Source organism: Camelus dromedarius, chromosome X (genome assembly GCF_036321535.1).
Source record: "Camelus dromedarius isolate mCamDro1 chromosome X, mCamDro1.pat, whole genome shotgun sequence".
Lineage (NCBI taxonomy): Eukaryota > Metazoa > Chordata > Mammalia > Artiodactyla > Camelidae > Camelus > Camelus dromedarius.
Window position 1 is genome coordinate 37,830,036 of NC_087472.1, and position 7,011 is coordinate 37,837,046.

General features: G+C 39.7%; 1 pseudogene; it reads right to left on the reverse strand.

The window, feature by feature from the left end:
• Positions 1 to 3,887: 3,887 nt before the first annotated feature.
• LOC105106136 (storkhead-box protein 1-like) lies at positions 3,888 to 6,517 on the reverse strand (annotated as a pseudogene).
• Positions 6,518 to 7,011: the final 494 nt, after the last annotated feature.

Sequence of the window (7,011 nt, forward strand, 5' to 3'; positions counted from 1 at the left end):
AATGTGCACTCATGAAGGGAGGAGTGGGACCCTGCCATAGAAGTCTCCTGGCTTGCTTTGGAAGAGTGCAATCACTGGTGGTTTCCCCCAAGCTGAGGCAGGGTTGATATCTGAGCCTATTCCCAGGGGTCACACAACTTTAGAAGCAGGGCTGAAATTTGAGCTGTGTCCCAGGTGGATTTGGTGGATTCATGCCATCAGTGCCTTTGTAAACTCACACATGCAGGACAACTGAGCAGAATACTGTTGCCCAGCTGGGACAGGTCTGGTGTTAATAGTAGGTGCATGCATGAGGAAGCAGGGCTGGGGTCAGGGCTGACCTTATAGCCCATGGTAGATCCAGGTGTGCAACAATTTTTGACTATGGTGGGTCCTGGTGCCTGACTTCAGCAGATCTGCGCTGTTGGCCTTGTGAGCACAGTGCCTGAGGGACACCAGGGCAGACTGCCTGCATCCCCATGGCTGAGGGGCACCCAAGGGCAGCACCAATGCCAGCATACATTGGGAGCCCACACAGTGGGTGACAGGTGGCACCACAGAAGGCACTTCACAGTGGACATCTCCTGTGGAGGATTACTCAGTGGCTCCTCTTCTAGTAGGAATGCTTCAGTCCTGCTTACCTCACACAGCAGCTCAGAAATGGATCTGGGGACTTCTACTCACAACCAGGAAACAAACCTGGACCCTGGCAGGGCTGTGACAACCACAGAGCAAAAAGGAGGCCCCACTTAACATTCAGTGCAGGCTCTAGTCCCACAATTACACCCCCTATCAAGGGTATAGCAGCCAGCACACACAGAGGAAAGACATGGCAGCCATCCACACTAAAAACAGCCCTTGTGACAAAAATATCAGATGCATGCAGGCTACAGGGGGACGCTCCCACATATAAATAGCCCTTTGAGACCACAGTAGATAACTGTTACTCCTAAATTCATAGTCAGAGAAATATAAGTAAAATGAAGAAGCAGAGGAACTACTGCCAATTAAAAGAACAAGAGAAATCCCCTGAAAGAACAATGAAACAGACTTCTCCAGGCTACCAGATCCTGAGTTCAAAACGAAGATAATAAAAATACTGAAGGAATTAAGAAAGGCTATCAATAGAAATGCAGATCACTGTAACAAGGAACTAGAAACTATAAAGAGGAACCAATTAAAATTAGAAAACTCATTTGCCAAGACAAAAGCTGAGCTAAAGGCAATAAATAGCAGACTAAATAAAGCAGAAGAATGAATAAGTGATCTGGAAGATAGAATAATGGAAATCACCCAATCAGAACAGCAGACAGAAAAACAAATGGAAAAAAGAAAGAAGGCAATGTAAGAGATCTATGAGATAATATAAAGAGTGCCAACCTACACATAATAGGGATCCCAGAAGGAGAAGAAAGAGAAAAGAGGATCAAAAATGTATTTGAAGAAATTATGGCTGAAAACTTCCCAAACCTCAAAGAAGGAAACCGATCTCCAGGTACAGGAAGCACAGAGGGTCCCAAACATACCTACATCAAGACATATTACAATTAAAATAGTTAAAGATAAAGAGAAGATTTTGAAGGCAGCAGAGAAAAACAAAGAGTTAGTTACAAGGGGACCCTCATAAGGCTATTGGCTGATTTCTCTACAGAAACGTTGCAGGCCAGAAAAGAGTGGCAAGATATATTTAAAGTCCTGAGAGAGAGAAACCTGCAACCTAGTAAGACTCTACCCATACTCTACCCAGCAACACTATTCTATTTCTTTAATTTTGTATCAGTATGAGGTAATGGATGTTCACTAAACTTACTGTGATAATTATTTCATGGTGTATGTAAGCCAAATCATTATGCAGTACACCTTAAAATTATACAGTGCTGTGTGTCAACTAAACTGGAAGAGAAAAGAAGGAATATTTGTCTTAACAGACACAAAATGTGCATGTGAGAGAAAATTTAAAATAAGACAATAATCCAATCTACACATATGCAGATTTGAAAACCAAATATCAAGATAAAAATGTAAATTTTAATAAAGATGTTTTATGTCAGATAGACAAATTGTTCTGGTATTTTGGTTTTGCTCACATTTTGTCTTAGGCTGCATCTACACAAACTAGTTTAATCATGTTTATTCTTTAGTTTGTTCTTTTTATAGTTATTTGAGGTGTAAGGTTTGGTTGTTTGAGATTGTTCTTCTTTAATGTAGGTTTTTTCACTATAAATTTCCCTCTTAATACTGCTTTTGTGATATCCCATAAGTTTTAATATGTTGTATTTTTGTTTTCATTTGTCTCAAGATAGTTTTAAATTTCCCTTTTGGTTTGTTCTTTGATTCATTGGTTGTACAAAAGTGTATTGTTTAATTTTCATGTATTTATGGATCTTCCAGTTTTCTTTCCACTATTGATTTATTTTTGTTTTATTTTTTAATTAAAAAATGTTTATTATATACACTTTCATCATTTATGCTGTTTATTTCTAGTTTCATTCCATTGTGGTCAGAAAAGATACTTGGTATGATTTCAGTCATAAACTTGTTAAGACTTGTTTTGTGATCTAACATGTGATCCACTCTGGAGAATGTTGCATGGGTGCTTTAGAAGAACATATATTCTATTGTTGGGTTGAAAGTTCTGTGTGTGTGTGTGTGTTAGGTTCATTTGGTCTATGGTGTTATCTGAATCCATTATTTTTTGTTGATTGTCTAGTTGATCTATCTATTAGTAAAGCTGGGGTATTGAAGTCTTTTACTCTTACTGTATTGTTGTCTACTTCTCTCTTCAGTTTTGGCAATGTCCCTTTTATTTGGGGGGGGGTCATTAGATTTACTTATTTATTTGTTTTAATGGAAGTACTGGGGATTGAACCCAGAACCTCACGCATGCTAAGCATGCGCTCTACCATTGAGCTATATCCTTCCCCCGGCAATGTCTGTTTTTATACATTTAGGTGCTCTGATGTGAGGTGCCTATATATTTATAGATGTTATGTCTTCCATGTGCATTGATTCTTTTATCTTTATGTGATGTCCTTCGTTATCTCTTCTCACAGTTTTTGTCTTAAAATCTATTTGGTCTGATATATGTATAGCCACTCTGCTCCCTTTCCATTACCATTTGCATGGAATATCTTTTTCCATCCCTTTACTTTCACCTTTGTGTGTCCTTAAATCTAAAGTTGGCCTTCTATAGACAGCATATAGTTCAACCTTGTTTATCACTCCTTCAGCCACTCTATGTCTTTTGAGTTGAATCCATTTACATTTAAAGTAATTACTTATAAGGAATTATTTACTATTGTCATTTAAAAAAACTGTTTTCTGTTTGTCTTATAATTCTTTTGTCCCTCTTTCTCTGTCTTGCCATCTTCCATTGTGCTAAAGACTTAAATAGACATTTTTCCAAAGAAGACATACAGATGGCCAACAGGCACATGAAAAGATGCTCAACATCACTAACCATCAGCGAAATGCAAGATAAAACTACAATGAAATTTCACCTCACATTTACTAGGATGGTCATTATTTAAAATAACCAAAAAACAAATGTTGGCAAGGATGTGAAGAAATTGGTACTGTTGGTGGGAGTGCAAAATAATGCAGTCTCTATGGAAAACAGTATAGAGACTACTCAAAAAATTAAAAATAAAACAACCATATGTTACCTAAAAGAATTATAATCAGAATCTTTAAGAAATATTAGCAGTCTCATGTTCTTTGCAGTGCTATTCACAGTAGCTAAGATGTGAAAGCAACCTAAATGTCTATTTTTTTACAACAAAATGTGTAATGAGTTTAATAACATAATGCTTGCTGTAGAGAATTCTTACATACTCACTTGATTAAAACATACTATATTAATGCTGTACATTTTTACAAAAAAAGTTTCCAAATGAAAAAAAAAAGAATTAAACATTTATGAACGGAGTTAGTTGCAGTAAACAATTGAATGTGAGCGTTTGACTGCTCCTTGTGCCTTCAAAGTTCTGCAGAAAATTTTATCTTTTTTGTAGTCCATCCAAAATGACTGAATTATTAGATGCCAGACTCTGTGTCCATGGAGAATCTATTCCACTATCTCCTGCCATGTATGATTTTCTGTTCCTTCCAAGTGACCGAGCTCATTTTGGATCTCCTGAGCCAACACAGGTGTATGTGAAGTGTTGAAAATTTCTAACTTTTGTGTGAACGATTTTCTCATTTCCTGATTCTAAGCACTCTGACTCCAGCTAGCTGGTTTCTTTCTTGTGTCACAAAGAGAGTCTTGGAGAGTTTCAGCCTCAGAAGCATCTTTCCTTGTGCCATAGTAATCAAATATACTTCCATTGGCAGGTGCTGAGGCCTGGACACAGTTAGCTACACTGGGTTCCTCTTCATCATTAAAACCAGACTGGGTCCCTGAATTGAAGACACAGCATTCAGCAGAGAGATTAGGGTTTTGGCTTTCACCTGGGTTAGTGAGCAACCCAGTGGGTTTGTAATGCTCATTTCCTTCAAGTACCTGAGGCTCAGATGCCTCTATGTATGTTGCTAGTGTACTCAGTCAGAGACATTTCAGTGACCTTTTGTTTTCCTAAATGATTCCACTTGCTTGCTCCTGTAAAGGGATACTGAAAGTGGCCAGGCAGCATTTGAATTAAGTCATCATTCTAAGAAAAGTCATCCTCATCTAGATATAATGAACTGCAGGCCCCATCATCATCTTCCACTTAATTCTGATACAAGGCCTGGTTATCATCAGAAAGCCCTTCATTGGCTAAACTCTGCTTCCTGGACAAATGCCTTTTTCATTACACTTTCCTTTGAGTCTCTGTCTTGTCTCTCAGGTTGTCTCAAATGGTTTGCACCAATCGGGTAATTTAAAAGACCAAGATTTTGGAGTTGGCATATTGTTTTATCAATTAATCTATAAGCAGAGGATACTAGGTCTGAGAAAGAGGAGCCTCGTGATGGCAGGACATCCTGTGTTTCCTTTGTCTCTTCTAGTGTGTCAAAGTGAGAATAACTTTTCCTTAAGACTTCAAGGATTGCCTCATTTTCTCCACCATACATATCATATCTCAACATGCTTTCCCTCAAGGAACAGCATTTACAATCATTTTGCAAAACACTACATTGAAAGTAATTTAAGAGGGAATCTCAAGTCATCGCTGATAGGTTTGACAATAGAGTTAGTCATACAAATGGATTCTGTTCTCAATTTATCATTACACTGTTCAGCACATGGCTGTTCAACTTCATTCTCAAAGATTCTTAAGGAATCCAAGGACCCTGACCTTTGGAAAGGCTTTCCCTTTGGTGGAATCTGACTGGGTTTCAGATCACTAGTCTTCTGGATGTTGTACCTTTTGGTATTGGGCTCCCTCAGTGAGACAAACCCTGGAAAAGATTACTGATTTGCTTTTTGTAAAACAAATAGGAATCTAGCACTGATGGATTCTCATCAAGTGGTTTCTGAACTACTGCTTCATTTGGGCTTTTAATTCTGGGGGTGGGCTGTGTAGCAGGGATATTGGGTTGTCTCTCCAGTCTAATGCTTCCTGGCTGCAGCCCACTTACCTGACTCCTGGTTTTGTGTCTTTCCCTATGAGAATGGACCTACCTTCGAGCTTTACAGACTGGCCTTGCTTTTTCTTAACTCACACTTTTGAAAGATATTTATGCCTGACTGTCAACATATCAGTGGAAGTGCCCTGGCTGTTACATTTCTTCTGTTCTTCATATTTTTGCATTAGGACAGTAATGTTTGATTAAGTTGTCAACAGTCAGAATGGGATTGATTTGTTTGATTATCTCATGTCTCAAGGGATATTGTCCAAGTTATCTTCATCTCAGACAGGCCATTCTTCCGGTGGGAACTGAGCAGAGAAACTGCTGTGCTATGTTCTGGACTTCTCCTTTCTGGATATACTGTGCCAGACAAGGCTAAAACCAAGCTTCTTGACTTTTTATCTGTCTTTTGTGTGTAGTAAAGGTTTCGTGCTCTCACAGAAGTGATTCTCCTCAGACACTGAAACTGCTCGATTCTGTACCAAAGATTTGGATTCCCCAGGACCTTTCTGGCCTTTTCTAGTCACTTGTGCAGCAGCTGATAGTTCCAGTATACCCTGAGTGCACACATCAGGGAAACAGCAGCAAGACTGACAGTGGGAAATGGGGCTGCATTTTCTTTGACTAACTATGCACAGCTCTCCACATTCACCAGATATGTAGTGGAAGTTGGCATCCAGGGGCTTTCATTTGATAGGACTCTCTTATTTTCTTGGGGAGTTGTATTTGTGATGAAGTAAGTGTGAGGAGTAACTACGAAGTATCCAGTGTGAGAAATCTTCCTTTCTTTAATCAGAGTTCTCAGAGTGGTATAGAGACTATCTTGAGGTGGAATTGTAATGCTGGGGTAATATTTCATCAGATATTCCAAGAGTGACTCCTGTGTTACTACAATCTGAGTGGCATTCATATCTGATACAGCACAGCAAAGAACTTCATCCAAAGGTATGAACTGAGGTTGAGCTATTGGATTCATTTGCACTGGAAAGACATCATCCACCTGTGACTCCTACCTGGCATGGTGATCAAAGGCAGGAGGCTGGGCAAATCTGGAGATGTGATCCTAAAAAAGTGGAGAGAAGATGCAGAGGTACACCATGTGGTTGGGCCCAAGAACCAAAGAGAGTCTCAAGGGCCAGAGATAGAGGAAGGGAGAGAAAGAGGAGGGGAGAGAAGGGTACTTAGAAAACAAAATATACCTTTCCCATGTGCATTCACCACTAAGGGCTGGGGGTCATTACTGTCTGTCAGACTGAGTTTCAGAGCCCACTGAGAGTAGCCCAGCCAGGGTTCCTCAATTCTTGGCAAGACTTCAGGGAATTTCCAAACGATAGGAAGAGCAGAAAAGTATGAGAAAGGAAAGGAAAGCAGAAAATGGAAGACTTCCCTGATGATTCTGGCCTCCAGAACAGAGCATCCGATCAAGCCAGGGGGAGAAGGGAGTCAGCCTTGATGATCTGGCCTCCTGGGAGGGCCCGATCA